Below are 20,789 nucleotides of genomic sequence, written 5' to 3' on the forward strand. Positions count from 1 at the left end.
AGTACTTATACATGCTATAATTATCCTGCCAATATGATAGTATAAGTACTATGACTAAAAAGATTGACTATGAAATGAACTTCTGCTAAAGATGTATGAAGTGATGTAGGTATTGGACTTGGTAGGTGGGTCTTTATGGAAACCAACTGCTAGAAATTCATTGTTGGATGGTCAGATGAGTCATTTGTAGGTTTTAAAATCCAGTCCAGAAATGTTTTCCACCATTACCACATACTGCATCTCATGGCTGTTTTCAAGTAATTTATGTGGGAGAAAGAAGAAACTGTTAAGATGTGTATTTCATTGAAAATTTTCTGTGGTTTGAAATTTTGTTAAAGTATTATGGGTAGCAGTATTCTTCTATGGAAGTACTGTTTCTTTATTCAGTTAGTATGAAATATAACATATAAGCCAGAATTTTAAAGAGATGTTCCCCACATTCAGAATTTAGAAAGACCATGATACCATATGTGAAATAAATTGTTTCCATCAAATGCAAAAAAAAATGAGTAACAAGCAAGGGAAAGGATCTTACAGGTAAATAACACAAAAATCTTAAAAAAAATCTTTAGAAATATTTGCCAGCAATACCACTCTTGGGAATATACCCAAGAGAGGCCCTATCATACAACAAAAGTATATGCTCAACTATGTTCATGGCAGCATTGTTTGTAATAGCCAGAACCTGGAAACAACCTAGATGCCCTTCAACGGAAGAATGGATGAAGAAAGTATGGAATATATACACATTAGAGTATTACTCAGCAGTAAAAAACAAGGACTTCTTGAATTTTGCATACAAATGGATGGAAATAGAAAACACTATCCTGAGTGAGGTAAGCCAGACCCAAAAAGAGGAACATGGGATGTACTCACTCATATTTGGTTTCTAGCCATAAATAAAGGACATTGAGCCTATAATTCATGTTCCTAGAGAAGCTAAATAAGGTGAATCCAAAGACAAACACATAGGCATCCTCAGGAATATTAACCTTCATCAGGCGATGAAAGGAGACAGAGACAGAGACCCACACGGGAGCACCGGACAGAAATCTCAAGGTCCAAATCAGGAGCAGAAGGAGACGGAGCACGAGCAAGGAACTCAGGACCACGAGGGGTGCACCCACACACTAAGACAATGGGGATGTTCTATTGGGATCTCACCAAGGCCAGCTGGCCTAGGTCTGAAAAAGCATGGGATAAATCCGGACTAGCTGAACATAGCGGACAATGAGGAATACTGAGAATTCAAGAACAATTGCAGTGGGTTTTTGATCCTACTGCACGTACTGGCTTTGTGGGAGCCTAGGCAGTTTGAATGCTCACCTTACGAGACCTGGATAGAGGTGGGCAGTCCTTGGGCTTCCCACAGGTCAGGGAACCCTGATTGCTCTTCGAGCAGATGAGGGGGGGGACTTGATCGGGGGAGGGGGAGGGAAATGGGAAGCGGTTGTGGGAACGAGGCAGAAATCCTTAATAAATAAATAAATTTAAAAAAAATAAAAATAAAAATTACATTTTAAATAAAAAAAAAAAGAAATATTTGCCAGAATCGGAAATAGTATTTCTGAAAACAGGAAAATACAAAGGAATGTCTGATCCTTAGATGTTTTTAAGAATTATAAAGCAAATTAAAAGGCAAAATGTCAAACACAATGTACAGGATGAGATATTAAATAATTGTATATACAGAACATTTTGGAAGTGCACAAAAAGTTTACATGTGCCATAGCAAGGGATAAGACTGGAGTTAGGGAAGCAAGAAGACAAGAAGCAAATCATTTTTAAAATTTGGACATGTGCTTTAATTATCAGAAAGTAATTTGAGCATGATAAATGCAGCCTATGTTTAACAATATGAAAATAAAAATGCCTAATCTTTCCCTAAGCTGTGCAAAACATACCTATGTCTCTTCAGTACAAATGTTGCCACAGGCATCATACCATCAAGAAAATGATTTTCCCAGATGTGGGAAATGTGATCAGACGAATTTGAGTGGAAAAGGAATCAACTTACATGATTTTTTTTCTAGTTGTTCATGAGTAGATAGATATGTAGACAGATAATAGAGGGATTTGTAGAGAGAAAATTGAAAACAGACGATGGGTACGGACTAGAATAAATACACATAAATGTTAGTACTATTTCTTGATTATCATTGATTTGATATTTACTTCAAAGTATTGCAATTTACTTCATATTTTTCTAGACTTACAATGAATATGTATTTTATTCATACTGTTATTTTCAATAAAAATATACCCGTTTTCATTTGCCTTTTTTTGCATCTGTAATCTAAAAGGTTTCTATAAAGCCCACCAGTAGATCCTGAATATGAAACCTGGAGACGAAGTGCCTCTGATGGGAAAAGAATTAGACTTCACTTGGACCAAGGTTCCTGCTATTACTCAGAGTTCATCACTGTTACAGTTATATAACTTCTGAATGAGACTCCAGATACTTCAAGAACATGGAACAAACTTTTTCAGAGACTCCCATTTGCCTCCTCCCGTTGTCTTGTCATAGTCCAGTTCTTTCAGGATCCAGACAAATCTCTTAAGACTTGGGGACAGTATATTATTCTTTTCATTCATGCCCCATTCCTTCATTGCTATCTTTCTCCCCTAAGCTTTATTTTCTCCATGGTAGTTATTACAGTAAACTTGAGTAGAGTTATACATTGCAATCTTGTCAGAATTTTTCCCATAGAACTCAAGAGTACAGTGATTCCTGTGCTTTTTATTTCTTTTATCTATTATTATCATCACCAGTGCCCAGAATGGGATTGGTCTGTTGCAAGTGCTCAGTAAAAATTTGTTGGTAAAGTGAATGTTTTATCCACAGCTTCAAACCAAGGCCCTAGTGCACAGAGTATGTACCCAATAAATGATTTCAATCAAAACTTTGACTTTCCGTAAAACGTTCCCTCTTCTCAGCTAACAGCTTGCTTTTTGCTTCACCTCCCTCCTCCACATCTTTATTAAATTTGGTCTGTATGAGAAAGTACACGACGCTCTACATTAAGCTATGCCATGTCTGATCTTACATACCTCACTTTCAACTGAGAAGCAAAATTTCAGGAGGCTAGAAAAGTAATTTCTTTTATTTTTGAACACAAAACTAGAGAAAGCTCTCAAAGCTCTCTTGTTTCATCAGGGATTCTTAAATCTTTTGTCCTCCACTCTTGCTCACAGAACAAATATGCAAACATGCTTTCTCAGTCACTTATTCCCAAAGACCCAGATTTTTCCCTACCACGATACTATGTTACATTAGAAAACTTGGGTGACAGATGAGACTAGGAAAGTTAAAAGCTGATTATCTAGTTAAGAAAAGGCATCTTAGTCAGCAAGGAAAGATCTAAACAGCTGCTTCTTAAGGCAAAGTATTCATCAAAGTAACCTAGAAACCATATTAACTCATGTACTTAATGTGTTTCCATTTTTGTTGTGCTTTTTGCCTTATATTTTCTAGACTTATGATGAATATATTAGAGTCATAATTAATAAAAATAAGAACAATGATATAAACAGAATACTAAAATTGAAGCATGAATTTCCTAGAACATCAGACCCTTGACTAGACTCATGAAATGAGTCTCATTTATCTTTCAATATCTTAAACCTTGGTCAGCTCCTATAGGTAGCCTTAACTCATCACCCATGTTTGTATTCTATTGTGAAGAATTTTGGGATTAAAGCTTACAGAGGAAGAAAACTCCCCCTCATCTCCCATGTGCTGGAGACAGATAATCATCCAACACTCTAAAAGCCAATTAACTAAAATGGGCATCTTGACTATTGTTTAGAATTCAGTAAAGACGCGATAAACTCGGTCAAGGGCTGGGCATCCTGAAATGCCCACAGTTATGTCATAGTTTGCCACTCTTAGTGTCTCTGCTTTGATAACAGGCTGCTCCAGAAATGAGTACAGAAGAAAGGAATATCAGGAGGGCAGCAGGACAAGGATACTGACTTCTATTTACTTGAGCAGATTCTCCAAACTGCTTTGGTGTATTGTTCTTTATAGTACAAAAAAAAAAAAAAAAAAAAAAAAAAAAAAACCAAGTTTTAAAGTAGCTACATCTTGCTGTGTTAGCCTGGCCAAGATTCACTGAAAAAATATGTTGTCATTTCTTGAAACAGACTATTGGGTGAAAAGAGTCTGATGCTGAATTGCATTTTTCCTGCCAAATAACAGACAAACTCAACAGACTGTTTATCTTATGCTGTAGTATAATTGTGTAATTAATGTCAAATTGCATAAAACCGTTCCAACAATTCTCCTAATAGGCCATTCCAGAAAGAAGAAGTTATAAAAAAATAATTAAAATACGCACATGGAGAGAACTCCTCATTTAACAGAGTCTGTTTGTATCAATAAATGTCTACTTACCTGTCAGCTGTCCTCTGAAAGGCCATGTAGCACATTATTAAATCTAAAAGGACTGCCTTCAAAATTTTCAACCTTTAACGTAAAAAAATGCAAAACTACCCACTTCTGTGGATTTGCCACAGGCAAACAATGTGACCTATTAGCACCAGAATGGGAATAAAAGCCATCACCTCCAAGACACTAGAAATCAAACATCTGGAGGAGATCCAGTACCCACAGATGGATGATACTGCGGGGTGACACTAAGAATGTCTCAGGTGGTTTTAATAAAAAAGACAAATATTGTCAATTCTGATTCTCCCCATAAATTCCTTTAATCACCTTCAATGGCAATATAAACTGAATGCTGAATATCTAAGAACATGCTTTTTGATCTAATTAAAATATCACTGTGCAGTATGATTTTTTCTATTCTAAAAAAAAAGTAAAAATAACCCATTATCAGTATTCCTCTCTGAAACAACTGTCACCATACTGACAGATAAATGGATGAATATCAGCCAGCCTAAATCGAGAGCCATTGTGTCCTTTGAAGGGATGAAATTTTGTTTTAAACAAAATTTAAAAAGTAAAAATATGAAAAATGTATTTTAAAACTGAAAGTAAATCCTTGTTCCTATGGCAAATATCCATTTTTATTTCACGTAGGCATCATAAAATTCTTAGTCCTTGGTTTTCCCAGCTTTGAAGTAAAATAGTAGATAATCTGGACTCTCCATATTTAACAATGACTTGGATCTTTAGGGTAGTTTTCTTTTAAAGGTGTCAGTATCCATTTTCCCAATCTTCAGATGTTAGACAGCTAGGTAACAACACATTAAGACAGGAACACAACTTTAACATAATTAGATTGACACCAAGAAGGCTGGGCATGGGATTTTAATTATCTGTAATCAATGAAGTATTAAAGTTAGTAAACTTAGACTTAGCATCTAGGCAACTGGATGCAATTACTCTCTACTTTTTCCTTACAGTTTTAGCATACAGAAACTGGCGCCTCTCATTGAATTCAAACCCTTCCATGCCATGGATGCACTCTGTGCCAAAGTCAATATTTCTGTTATAATTGCCTCTTTTCTGTCTTAATACATCATGTGGAAATCTTTGTTTACTAATTAAATTTTATTAAGAATTTTCATATTTTGATATGTTTTTTTTAATTTTTTTGTTGAAAAAATTTCCACCTCCTCCCTGCCTCCCATTTCCCTCCCCCTCCTCCCACTCCTCTAACCCTCCCCCCACCCTTCTCCCCTTCTCCGCCTCCCCCCACTCCATTCCCCCTCCCTCTCGAGAATGAAAATCAGTCCAGATTCCTTGCCCTATGGGAAGTCCAAGGTCCTCCCCCCTCAATCCAGGTTCAGGAAGGTGAGCATCCAAACAGGCTAGGCTCCCACAAAGCCAGTTCATGCAATAGGGTCAAAACCTAGTGCCATTGTCCTTGGCTTCTCATCAGTCTTCGTTGTCCACCATGTTCAGAGAGTCCGTTTTTATCCCATGCTTATTCAGTCCCAGTCCACCTGGCCTTGGTGAGCTCCCAATAGATCAGCCCCACTGTCACAGTGGGTGGGTGCACCCCTCGTGGTCCTGACTTCCTTGCTCATGTTCCTCCTCCTTCTGCTCCTCATGTTTTTGCAGAAATTTATTTCACTATCTTTCAACTGATTTTGTGAAAACATAAGATAAAAGATACATTAAATTAAATAATCTAATTTTGCATCATGAAATAGTTCTCAAATAATTTTTCAGTGTTTTCTTTTTTCAATCTTACAGAAGGTCCTTAAGCTGAGTAATCTAAATCATGCACACTGAGTAGCATCCATTACATGGGAGCAAAATGGTTAATGTAGAGTTTTCCAGACCTTAAGATTACAAAATCTTGTCTATTTCTTTATCCTTCACCATCATTTGCTGATATATTTTCCGTTGCTTCTGAAGCAAACAGGATAGTTTCATTTTTAAGGCTCTTAGAGGAAAAACAAAATAATTTTAAATAAACTTCAGTTAATATAGTGATAAAGTAAAACAGAAAAGAGCAGAAATACCTGCCCCAGGAGTGCTGCATGGAAGCCATCACTGCTATCCAATGTGACTCTGTACCAGCTGAAAATGTGATGTCGCTGGACCAGGTATTTGGACATACTGGCAACTGAAAGAAATTGAGGTTTATACCTCAATTAGAGATGAAGCTATAAGAAAATTACACCTGTGAGCCAAAATTCTTTCTGCCTGTTCTCTGGGTGTTTGTAAACACTGCATTTTCCACTGTTTCACTATTGCAACTACACATAGCACAAGATGGTTTTTCTACCAACTGAGTGTGAAGAAAGGGTGTACTCTGAGCCAAGTATTATCTTCCCTTACCCTCTTGGCAACTGAACACCAAAAAAGTCAATGATCCAAGAAACTTTTGAGCCATGAGATGGGAAGTAGTCAAGCTCCTGAGACCCTCTCAGAAGGTCTGACAGCCAGAATCCTTCTCTGGAGTACTACTTAGATGAAATATGCATATCTACTTTGTTTGAATGATTAAACTCTTGGCTGAGGTGACCAACTCAGAATATGTAAGGGAGGTGAGTTGTAGACCAGAATTATATCTTTCTCTAAGTGGTAATAAGAGCCTCTAAAGGACTTTGTACTGAGGTCAGTGTCATGACCATAGAATCAGTTACTTTGAATTGGCACCATATTGCACAAAGGAAGAAGCATTTCTCTGGATTATGTAGGTGATATTCCTTAAATTCCTACTCTACTTACATAAGAATTAATATAGGGTATGCTTTACTCAAACTGTTTTTTTTAATGCCAGTCAACACTGATGCTAATTATAAATTTCTACAGAAAAAGGACGAAATAGATCACTTTTCCCAAATCCTTTATTTTACAGATAAGGAAAGCTAAAGAAGTTAGTGGCTGAGCCAACATCCTGTGGCTCTAACAACAAAGTGAAAAATCAAGGATCACAGCAAGCTCTGTTGATAACATTCCAAGTTAAATTCCTTCCATCTCAGTGCTGGAAATAAACTGCTTCAAGGAAATGAACTATGAAGTTCAACTAATGAAAAATTCTGGTTTTATATTTAAAACAAATGAGCTATCAAACTATGCACAGAGGCAAAGAGACAGTAGAAACTTAAATATATATTATAAGTAAAATGAGTCCCTCTGAAAAAGTACTCCATAGTGTTACCAGCTCTGTTTCCTAATGGGAAAGATATAACCAAGGAGCCAGGAAAGATCAGTTGCTACCAGGACTGGGAGTGGGAAGCAATAGCAGGAAGGAGAAAAAACTTTTAGGGTAAATTATTTTCTATGATGCTCTAATGTTGTATAAACTTGAACCCAACACATAGAATGCACGGATAATGCTACACCCATGTGCTGTCACCCGTTAAAACTGTAATATGGACAAAATAGGAGGCAGTGGATATGTACATGAGTGCCAGATACAGGAAAGTTTTTCCCCCTAATTTTGCCATGAACTTAAAACTCCAATAAATAACAAAGTTTGATTTTTTTAAAAAAAAATATATCGTTGTCAATAGCATTCTGTTTATATAATTGGAAATAGTTAAGACTATAGAACTCTTGTTTTTAAAATTAGTTTTCTGAGAATTAACATAGTTTATTTCAACAAGTGTTTACTTCTGTCCCCCAATTCCCTAATATTTATCTTCTACCTACATAAGAAAGTTTAGAAAATAAGAGACAGTGGAAAGCTCACCTCTGAATAGAACAATAATCTAATATGAGCACTATGCTAATGCCAAGTTGAATGCATTGGTAAACTACCTTTTTTGTTAGTGGAAAATTAGGAATTAATAGTAATAGTATAAAAAACTAGGCAGCAGGATAGTTGTACTTATTTCTGTTTTCTTAATTCTGTAAACAAAAACAGAAGTTTTCATTTAGTTTAAACAATTAATCCATCTCTAATATGGTCTTTACATACCAGTTATTGTTCTTATATGGTTACAGTGCATATATATATATATTTCAGAACAAACTATGCATATTGAGCAAGATAGTCTTTGAGCATAGATGATAAATACCTCTATACTAGAAACACTTTTATAAAGAAATACTTTATACATCAGGAATAGCAAATAAACATCAATAACATATGTGATAGCTAGATCTCAGATAACAGCAAGTTAAGTAAGTGCAGGGGTATAGTAACTGAGGAAAGATAGAAACACTCTAATATAAATTTAACTGTGGTAAGAAACAAACTGTTTGTACTTCACTTTCTCATCTTTAAAGGCAGAACTTTCCTAGTAATTTTCTTGAGTTAGATATTTTCCACCCAGGAATTCGTACAGAATTCAGCAATGTGTCTGAAACGTAGTAGACAGGAGAAGAGTGGTGATTGAATCCATCATAGTGGTAGTGCCTATCATCCTATCACTCAGAGAGCTGACAGAGGAGGATTGTCTGAATTAGAAGCTAAACAACACAGCAAGAATCTATCTCAAACCAACTAAATAAATAAAACAGCTATTTAGCACAATTATTATTATTTGTATCACTATTATTAGTCTTTTCCTTATCGCAACAATAATTCTGCAATTCAAAGGTTTACATCATTTCATCCATTAATATATCATTTCAGAATAATTCAATCAGTGAATGACAATGTGAATATTTAACTGAAGATTCACGACTCAAAGAGATATTTTCTAACTCTCCATTATGCATTGTATAGTAGAAATAAAACCTTTCATTTTATCAGAACTAAACTACTTGACATTATGTTACACAATGATTACAAATTACTTGCTTATTTCATAAGAAAAAAAAAGATCATTTGCAACATCCGTTTTCTGGTATTTGAGCCCCTTTTGTTAAGTTTGTGTAAAAGTTCTTTTCATTTTCCAACAATGAATGAAAGATAGCTAACTAAAGAAGGAAATGCTTCGCGCACATGATTTCATGGTGGCCCTGGAGAGCACTAGACTGACTGTGTAGGGTAATCTTTAAAAAAGCAGAGGGGGTGGGGTGCTGGTGAAAGGGGCCAAGGGGCTATAGGGCCATGTGAATCCATGTGGAAAAATGATCAGTGCTGGAGAAGGTTAAATTTTCTGTCCCTGAAGTCTTGCTGTTGTGGCTATAGCCCAAGAAAGTTAATGAAAGAAAGGGGCCCTGACAACTCCCGCTGCTTCCACGGGAGCTCACCGCCTCATTACTGGCCAGACTCTTACAACCCAAAGAATAGAACACTTCTGCCAAGAAAAAGAGTAGGAGTTGGAATGAGAGTCATCCAAGCAAAGCATTGCTGATACTGCGTGAGGATCAAAGTGATATCAAACAAAGAGAACTAGACATGAAATAGCCAAGCCAAGAACTATGACCGTAGACTACATGATGTTTCAAGGCTGGGCTGGAGAGATGGAAAGGACATTTAGACCCCTTAGTCTTCTCTGACATACAGGAAAAAAGTAAACGAGGTGACACCATCTGCTCACTTTCCCAGAAGAGAATGTTCTGACGCCTCATGGTTAGCAAGGCAAACATTTCCAAATGCATTACTCTAATTACCAATGATTAGAAATGGTCCCGAGAAGTGAAAAGCTAACACACAGCAAGCCTGATTAACAAGCACTTTCTGCACATCCCACTGCATTTTGAACCGACTTCGGAAGCACTGGCTAGAGACAGTTTCTGAGGCTTTCAAATGAGTCTCTTAAAGATAATAGGCTGCTAGATTTTTCCTCTCCGTTTCTCTAAGCGTATAAATCCATGATGTGTTTCTTCCTGAAACACAATAGATAATCCCAAGATCCTTGGAGAACCAGCAAATACAGTGGGTGTTGCTTCAGCTTCATTTGCATGCATTTATGCCTAAGAGAAGGGGTACAAGTCAGCAGTAATTAAACATTAACTTTTAATTTATTGTAATATTTTTCATAGAGTTGCAGTCTTTCATATATTTACACATGTAATTATAGTCTGCTTCAGGACTAAGTCACCATGATGCCTAACTGAACACAGAGAAGTATAACAACCTGAACTAGCATACAGTGGTAGTAGGAAGGGATTCAGGAAGCTGTTGAGGAGTATCTTTAAAATCGGAAGCCAAGTTTCTTTACAGTCAGTGAGTACATAACTATATTATAATTGAGTAAATGTACAACAAAAGTCTTATACTTGAGAAGCAAAATACACATATGAATACTGGTAACATTATTAACCAAACTGGAGAGAACACTGCTCATAGTTCAGAGCAGTAAAATATGTAATATTCTCATAATACAATATGCTGTAGCCTTACAAACTATGGCTCATGAACTATGGCTTTAAGTGGACAAACTACTATAATATATAAGCTTTATTAGAATGAAGACATTCATTTACATTTTGTCTATGGCTGCTTTCATGTGCTAGAAAGGCAGAGTCGTGGTTGAATAATAATAATAGAAAGCATATAGTTCTACATATTAAATATTTGGCATATTTAACTTTGACAATCAATTGCCAACCTTGGGACTAGTGATGTGGCTGAGTCAGTAGGAGAAGTTCCCATGAAAGCCAGACCATCCGAGTCCAGTCCCAGAACCCACATAAAGGGAGAAGGGAGAACTGACTCCATGAGGAGGGTTTGGTACGTTCACACACATGCAATGACTCCACACCCACATATCAAATGCACACAAATGGTAGGTTAAAAACATAATAATAATAACTGCCAATCTTACTCTCCAGGGTAAAAACAACTATAACTTCAATCAACAACCTGTTAACTTCAAAAGCAACAAATGCCAAATTAGAACAGAGCTTAATTGTTGGATTCCGTTCACATGAAGTAATATGCATTAGTAGACACTATTAAAGGGTTCTGTTGTTAATTTTTTTTTCTTCAGATGACCTGTGTTTTGGAGAAAGTGTAACGCTGAAATCGCCTACTATTAGTGGGTAGATATTAACCTGTGTCTTCAAATACACCGCAGTTTGGTGCATATACATATAAGAGACTAATGTCCTCTTGGTCAACAGTCTCCTTAATTGGAATAAACTGTCTCTCAATATCTCATCCATGTGTTTTACTTAAAGTCTATATTATTTAATTTTTTGTTTTATTGATTGATTTATTATTGAACATAGATTCTGCTATCATTCAATAATCTGGACCAGTTTCCCCTCCCTACACTCCTCCCGGTGCCTTTTCCCTTGCTCCCCCCCACACACACACATCCACTCCCCTTGAAAAGCCCATTTTATTTGTTTTTAGGACAGCAAAATCTAGCTTTCTGGTACCACTTGACTCGACTACTTTTATATGTCCTTTTACTCTAAGGCATTGCCCATTTTTAAACCTAAATTGTTTCTTTTAGATATGTTGATTTTGTTTCTTCATCCATTCAGTAAGCCTGTGTTATTTGGATGGGAGAATTGAGGCCATTAATATTTAAAGCTATTATTTAAATGTATGTGTTTAGGACTTGGAATGCATTGTTCCAGACCCTTCTGGATTTCAAGGCTTGCGGTAGTCCTGGGATATCCCTTCAGAGGTAGAAGGTGAGTCTCTATTGATGAAAAGACTACGTACTTTGATAACAACCCAGAGATCCTGTTATGGAACTGACCTGAAAGCCTCCTCCCTGAGAACTAGCGTTCATGGTACCAGAAGGCACTACAAAGGCTTACAAAAGATAGGCAGGCCATCAACAGCCTTACCTAGCAATGTCCCCTATGAACCACAAAAGTGCACACTATAGCAGAAGAATCCTTAGGATGTACTGGGGACAAATAAACTTGATGGTAGCCAACACCTTTCTCATTGGACTTAAGATTCATTCAACAAGAGGCAAATCTTCTCTGGTACTGGAAACCTAGCCAACTACCCAGAGTAAGTGAATTCATGGATCTTGGAGGAGAACCTACAACAATCATTTTACTAAATCAGAATAATCCCTAACTGCATTCTAAATTTTGTCCTTATATGGACAGATAAGTGTAGTCCTCACTCCTTATCAAGGAATCTTTTTTTTTTGCAATAAATGAAGACAATTACAGATTACATCAATAAAAATGTAGTTATGAAGCTCAGTCACAGTGAATATACTTACAATATAACTGATCCCAACTCTGGGATTACTACAAAAGAGGGAGTGGAAAGATTGTAAGAGCCAGGAGAATGAAAATTTATTGTGACATTGTATCTCCTAGGAATGTCCAAAGCTACATACACATGAAGTCTCATCAACACTACTGCCTAAACAAGACCAATAAGGACAACACCAATACACAAGCTAATGTGGATAAGGGGAGTGTGGTGTTGGCAGGGAAGTGCAAGAGGCCTCATCCCCATACAAAGTACAGAAGGCAACGAAGGATTGCTGAGAGCTAGAGAAAGAGCAATTTGCAGGAAAGAGCTCAGTGGTTATCCAATAACAAATAGTCAGCTTCCTATGTACAAGTAACTTTATACAGACTAGTCAGTTGAACAGGTTGCTTGTGTGTATAAATATATACACATAGTTTATAATTATATGTAAACAACTAATTTAAAAATAAATTTGAAATAGAGAAAGGAAGGGTATATGGAATGGTTTGGAGGGATAAAAGAGGAGAGATAAATGATTTAATTCCATAAAAAGAATATTAATGAACAGAAAATAAATATTAAGATTTATTTTAAAATATCAAAATTTAGACATCAAAATGAATAGATACTGTATTTTTTAATTATGTAATATAAAGTAGAAACGTCTATAAAATAGTAATAATTCATATAGAGAAGTAAAAAAGAATTCTGGAAATCCTTATGATTTTAAGTTTTCTTAATTCTTTATCACTGTGGGTATTGGAAATGAAGAAATACCACATAAGTATAGTGGGTAATTAATAAAATATTAAATGATTGTTTTCTTAATTCCACTGTTGAAAATGTTATCAGCTATAGACCTGTCTCCGATAGGGCAAATTTAAAGGCTCTTGGGTTGTTTACATTTTTTAAATGTATTGACCATGAGTGGAATCTTTACATTTTAAGAAGTTGGAATTAAAAGTGGAATAATATTTTCCACCCTTGAAATTCTATGAGTTCTAAAAGAAAGAAGATATTTTGACATGGTGGTGTAGATTAGTAAATGGATAAAGAAAGAACTAAACTAAATGGTTGCCTAGTTTGAAAGAAAGAGTGGCCAAATTTTTTGTTTGAAGAATCAAGAACAAACAGATATTCCAAGAACTTCTCTGGCATTCCCTGACTATAGGATGCACACATAACACAAGGCATCCATATATGACAATTTCTAGATGCCACATAAATTACAAACTTTGCATATTAGCCAAATCTCTTATTATTGAAACTGCTTTATTTTTTCAAGTATTTGCAAATTTGAGTACACAACCTAATTAAAAAAAATAACCAATGACCATTTAGGTAGTAGCTATCTCCCCAAAGTCAGGGAAGAAATAAAATATGGAAAGTACTGGTACTAAGCTTCTTGCTTTTGTCTTTTAAAAAACACCAACATAAATTGGGATACTTCCTGTCTTTTTAAATCTTGGTAATTATTTCTTAATGATTTCTTCTGTGACATTATAATCTAGTGGTAAAATGTGACAAAGTAAGCAAACCAAACAACCAACAAAAACTTTAAAATGAGAACAGTATCTGTATATATAACTGACCTAGCTGTATATATAATTTTAGATACTAGAAATATTAGATCAGCTATCAAAGAATAGTACTTATTTCATTTTACTCTTCTGTAGACTTTGAAATGAATGGTTGTTTCAGAGAGAAAGAGAGAGAGAGAGAGAGAGAGAGAGAATTGTTTGTGAAAGAATAAAAAAGCATATGCCTACCTTTGAAGCCAAACCAATCACCATTTTAATGACTTGAATGAAATAGGAATATTTAAAAGATAACCATTCTGATGAGCATTTAACTGGATAATAAATTGGTTGACTGCATTTTGGGTTCTAAAACAACAGAACATTTGCTTAAAGAGACATTTTTGTTGCATATCAATTTATGTGTGTTTTGCAGTTTATAAATCGTAAAACATAAGATGATTTACCCATTGCTCAACTCATCAAAATATTGTTTTTAATTATTTATTTTTATAAAAGCCCATTCTATCCATTATAAAAAAAAATCCATATAGCCAAGTAGCCCAAAGAAACAGATATTGAAATGCATTGGGCTTTAACTACATCTTGGAAGTTCAAAGTTTAATAGACTGTGAATCTCCTTTGAAATATTTTTTTGTAGATTTATTTGGAAGGTATTGGGCACCACCCTAGCCATCTATGCCACCCAAATGAGAGAACTGAAAAAAAAATCAACCAAAACGAAACAAAAAACAAGTCACAGATGGAATTTTTCATGGAGTACAGCTGCCTTATCCTGGTGATGCTTGTCTAAGGGACCCTTCTCATTTAGTCCTGGTGTCCCAGTGTTTCCCAGGTGCTTTGTAGGGACGGTGGTTATATGTTGTTCACATTCATGATGCCCTCAGTTGTGCTGGATAATGATAATTTCAATGTTTGTACTGCAACAGAGAGTAAAAAACTGAAATACATCTTAATTAAAATTTGAAATCAAGTGTACCTGGATCTCTAGTCCAGATAATAGTCTATATTGGTAGATTATTAAATAAGTTTTTGTATCTTTAACATCCTAAACAACAAAATCATGGATGATGTAAGAAGAAAAATTCAGTGATGACATATTCCACCATTATATACTCATTTTACTAAACTTAAAATAGACTAAGAAGAAAAATGTGTAAAACAAACTTTATGAAACATAAGAAAAAGAATAGAAAAGTGTAGGGCTCTGTTTCCAAATTCAAATATAAATTAATTGGACCTCTAAAGTAACATCATTCTTATTGTGACCTTATGTCCCACTAAAGAATGTTTACAGTAACCTCCCATAAGGGGAAAATATGGATTATTCATTGTCCAGTTAGGATCTCTAGGTTACTGTCCTCCAGAATTGTGCTGGTTTTATATATATTATGTTTACTCTCCTAACCTCTTATCCCTCCTCTTGAGAAGATGAACTAGAGGCTTGGATATAAAGTCTGTGTTCTAACATGCATTCTGGAAAACCAATGTATTGAGTAAGTTAAGTTTTAAAATGTCTGCCATATCCTCTCAGAACGCACAGAAAACCAATTTTAGTAAGATGAAAACTGGAAGATGTATAGCAGGGCATTAAGATCTATGCAAGAAGTGTAGTTCCTTTTAAAGAGAAAATGAATTGGCTGTAATACACTAGACATGTGAACAGAAGGCAAATTACTCTCCAGGCTGTGAGCAAGTCCTGAGGGAAGGCCCTTTCTCACCCTGTGCCATATATCAGGAGGATCTTCCGCTCACCTCTGCACACAGCAGGGACCTCGCTTGCTTTCTCTTCTCCAGGCGTCATCATTTCTCAGAATACCACAGGAAGACATTATAAAGTATGGCCATTTATTAGCTGATCCAGATTCTCAGTTACTGATGTTTTATGTTGTATGCATAATCTCACCATTATGAGGGTTAGAAATTTTTAAATGTCAGTCACAGAGTAAACTTTGTCAGTTCTGATTCAAAATTCCAGTCATAATCACAGCTTCTTGGTGTAAGACCTCTGATCCAGTTTCAACATTTCACTAACGTTGGGTTTCATTTATTATTCACTTGTTTTGTGCCAAGGGATGGGATGGAGTGCTGAAAACATATGTGGCTTTATCATGGGCTGATCCAGAGTCAGCGATCTTCATCGGAACAGGTACAGGGGAGTAACCGCTCCGAGGGAGCAGACAAGAACCAGAGATCTCTGCCAGGCCAGGCAAGAGTCCGGGACCTAAGAGGGAATAGGCCTGAGCCAGTACCTCTATGGGTCCGGTCATTGGTCTGGGGCATCAAAGGGAATAGGCAGGAACCTGGAACCTCTGCAGGTCTGAGCCAGTCCGAGCGTGAGTCCTGGGACCTCTGAGGGAGTAAGCCTGAGCCAGGTTCTCTGCAGTTCAGAGACAAAAAATAAGGGAATGGCAAAGTAAATAACTGGTGAAGACAGAACCTATGACAGTAATGAAACAGGGTCTCTCTCTGTTCAACACACAGGGTACTTGGGATGGAAAGAGAAGGAAGCATGATTTTAATCTAAAGTTTTCTAATGCCATAACTCAAGTGCAGAAGGGGGACTGGCTTATGATGAGGAGATAATCAGGGGATGAATTAGTTAAGAGTAGATTTCATAGTTCGCTCTGAACATGGCGAACTATGAGGGCTGATGAGACGCAAAGGACAATGGCACGGGGGTTTGATCCTAAGTAATGTGATGGCTTTGTGGGAGCCCAGCCAGTTTGGATGTTCACCTTCCTACATATGGACGGAGGTGGGAGGTCCTAGGTCTTACCACAGGGCAGAAAACACTGACTGCTCTTTGGACTGGAGAGGGAGGGGGAAAGGAGTGGGGGGAGGGGGAGAAGGGTGGGAGGAGGGGGCGTAGGGGGGAGGAGGGGGAGGGAAATGGGAGGCTGGGAGGAGGTGGAAACTTGTTTTTTTTTTCTCCTTTTCTCAAAAAAAAAAAAAAGAGTAGATTTAAGATCAAGCAGAGAGACAGTATGAAGAAACCATGTCAGTTCTATACCTAATCTAGACCGTGGATGATGGATGTAGAACAACAAGCCAGTGTGGAAGACATAGGAGAGCATGGTGAGAGAGAGAGAGAGAGAGAGAGAGAGAGAGAGAGAGAGAGCAAGAGAGAGACACAGAGAGACAGAGAGAGTGACAGAGACAGAGAGAGAGCCGGGAGCTGAATTATTCTATGATGGGAGCTGACTTATTCTATGACCTTGTATGGATGATGTAGTCCTCCTGACTATGTGCATAATGGCTTATAAAGGAAACCATTATGAAAAGGGAAGACGATTTGTGATTTGAAAGCCAGTGAGCTCCAGTGATCACTGTTGGAGAATTTCATCTCAGACAGCAGTTTAAATTAGTGGGGTTCATCGAAGTTTGGTGTTGTACAATCTTTTAAAGAATTCCATGCAGACCAGAAACTTTACAGCTGTTTTTGTCAAGTGTTGGAAGAAGAAACTATTAAACAACAGCAAAACACATTGGATGTATTTTTAATTCTTGATGGTTCATTGAAATGCTGTACAAAATATTTATCATTTTCTATAAAAGTATCAAATATCAGAAAAGCAGTTTACAAAACTTTTTGCAGAAATATTGCTGGATTTTAGGCCTTATTTATATTTTACAAAGCACAATTTTTCTAAGCAACAACAACATAAAACATAAAAGAGGCAAACATAAACACACAACTTGAGCCTAAAACAGGTATCATAAAAGTTTTAATTTATAATCACACATGTCTGAAATTTTAAACACTATTTCTTAGACAGTAAAATATAAAACAATATTTTAGAGGTATTGTTATTTAAAATATTTTCTCTTTCCATTTCCATTAATATTTCCAAGGATAATATTTTATCAATTTTAATTAACATAAATATTTAGGAAAACTCTACTGGGGACAGGAGATAATCCTCTAGAGTCAAAAGCACAGATTACTCTTCCAAAAGATCTGGATTCAATTTCCCGCACCCACATGGAAGTTCACAACCATTTGTAACTCAGCTCCAGGGTATCAAATGCCCTCTTCTGACTTCCATGGGCATATGTGATACACAGGCAGCATGCGTCAAAAAGCCCATGCCCAACAAATAAACTAAAACTAAACTTGAAAAGTGAAAGACACCTTTTGAAAGGAAATCTATATCACATATTCTAGACACTGAATGCTACAGAAGTAAAAATCAATGTTGCCATTCCAAAGCTAAATTCATCTCATCTCAGCTCTTCCTCTGTCTTTTGCCAGCTGAATAAAGGAATGACATTTTTAGCAGTGTTTGCAGAAACTATATTCTTACACTCTCAAGGAGCCAAGTATGACACTACATGGAAGCATTCCAAAGCCCCACAGTGATAAAAGTTTGGTGAATAAAACCTACACTATTTTAGGAGAGCTAGACCAAGAGATGAAAGACTCTTTTGCTCTGTTTTATGAAAAGGCATGCAAGATGAATAAAATGCCTCCTGGCTTCTAAAAATTAAAATCAAGAGCAGAAATTTATACTCAGAAGACAAAGGTAAGTACTTTCTCTAACACCAACACAAACTCAACCATGAAGAACCTTATTTTATCTGTTGTTTTGTAACAGAGTGTTATCACCAGTCTTTTCTATTGCTTTCATATGTTCTGATTCTGAAGTAAGAGAAATTAAGAGAATATTTAACTATAGGCAAAACACTTGAAAAAATTCAAAGCTTTACTTAAAAAAATAAATAGCAACTAAAGATGTTTTCAGACATGGTGATGTCTTATAAACTCATCTTGGGTGAGAAGTACTCTTCAGGAGATGCTTAGCCTGTGTTAGAGCTCTATCATCATTGGTGGTAAAGCTTACTGGGATTTCTCTGAAGAAACACAGCTGGGACTTGTTCCTAGCAAAATGCAGTATGCTCTCTGAAAGGTGGGGGTCCCTCCAAAGGGGATTATTTCCTGCCAAAAAGCTCATTTGTATGAACTTCCCCCCTCCCATGCTCCCCATCAACTCTCTCCTTGGCTTGGCACCATACAGCAGCATCACATGACTTTTTGGACCGACTGACTGAGTTTGCTGAACATACAGCCTTGGCAGTGGCAATTATCCTGGCACTCGCAGAAGCCAGGAAACATATACCAGTAAATGGATCTCAATTTGATCACTGCACATAGAGTTTGCTTGATTTATCCAATACTATACCAAGCTTGATGTGGCAGCCAGACTCGGATCTCAGATGCTACAATCAACAGAAGGGCTAACATTGAACTTTGGTTGTATTGCCAACATGTATTCTTCTAGGGGAGTCCTTTCCTGTTGTGATATTTTCTGTTACTTCTGTTCCCCCTTGGGGTTCATTGGTAAGGTTGAACAAAAGAGTAACTGTTCAATTATCAGCAACTGTAGAACAAGAAGAATGTTTCTCTTAGAGTCACAAACTATCTTTAACAGAATTTTTAATGAATCATTTAAAAATGATTTAAATGATTCAAAAATGAATGATTTGAAAATTATTATTTTGCAAGAGTCTATCAGGGTTTCTTGATCCATTAATATTTCATATAATGATTCTTTTGTGTACTTGTTCATCATCCTTTTAAAACAGTGCTTCACATTCTTTATTTAATTGGGCCAATATTCTGTATAAAATTTGCTGAGAGCACACAGCATGTACTCTGGAATTGTAATCTTTTGTTTCTGTTTTAGCTCCACACACGTTCATCTTTTAAATATTTGTCTCATACCCAAAGTCTGATGTACTTGTGATCATAAATATCCTGTGGACTTGCACTCCTAAAAGATGTCAAATGTGCTGTTATGGATATTTCTTAATTTATGGAAGTGTGTAGGTATAGTGAATAGTAATTATTCTCAGAGCTGATACTGTTACAAAAAATGACAAAGTAGCCAGGCGGTGGTGGCGCATGCCTTTAATCCCATCACTCGGGAGGCAGAGGCAGGCGGATTTCTGTAAATTCGAGGCCAGCCTGGTCTACAAGAGCTAGTTCCAGGACAGGAACCAAAAAGCTACGGAGAAACCCTGTCTCGAAAATCCAAAAAAAAAAAAAAAATGATAAAGTAACACAGAAAGGATAGGATTCTTCAAAATGTCATGGGTAAGTCAGTAAAAGAGACAATTTCTAAACACTGGCGCCAATTTGCTAAGGATGAGCTAAAAATGGAAACAATAAAGGCAAGCGGCTTGAGAAAGTCAGGACAGGGCATCCTAACCAGAGAGAGACAGAGAGCTGTGACCAAATAATTGTTATGTGGCAGTCTGTTTTGAAATTAAATATCTGTGAAATGATTTTCAGTTTGTTCTGGGAATATTTGACAAAAGTTTTACACATTCTGTTTTCTACTTGAGTGAATGGTTCTAAGAATTAACTTTATTAAGCACCTTTTGTATGTCTCAACTACCCATAATGTTAACCCTAATACCACCAAGGATATAATTGTTCATGTAAGTTTTCATTAACCTCCTTGATGTTACAGTTGCAAGTACTTAAACACAGATTAAAGTAAGAAAGTTTATATTGACACCTAACATGCTGTTGTCCCCTTATGGATATGACTATTTACCTAAAATCCCAATTATTTAATAAGGCATAACTCTATATGTTTATAATATGTTGTTTTATAAATCTGATTAAAGACAAGAGTCAGATAACTTTAAGGTCATGTAAAATACTATGGATGCACCTGATTCAGTGGGTTGAAAGATCTTAACACCAGTACCAATGCTTATCTGAAGAGGAAGAAATTACATCTATGACCAAAAGTTGATGTTCCTAACCTGCCTTTCCTAAGGGCCTCTTATATGGATATCAGAC

This window comes from Microtus oregoni, unplaced genomic scaffold (assembly GCF_018167655.1).
Source record: "Microtus oregoni isolate MIOR12 unplaced genomic scaffold, Mior012 000028F_ref0000031, whole genome shotgun sequence".
NCBI classification, from domain to species: Eukaryota; Metazoa; Chordata; class Mammalia; order Rodentia; family Cricetidae; genus Microtus; species Microtus oregoni.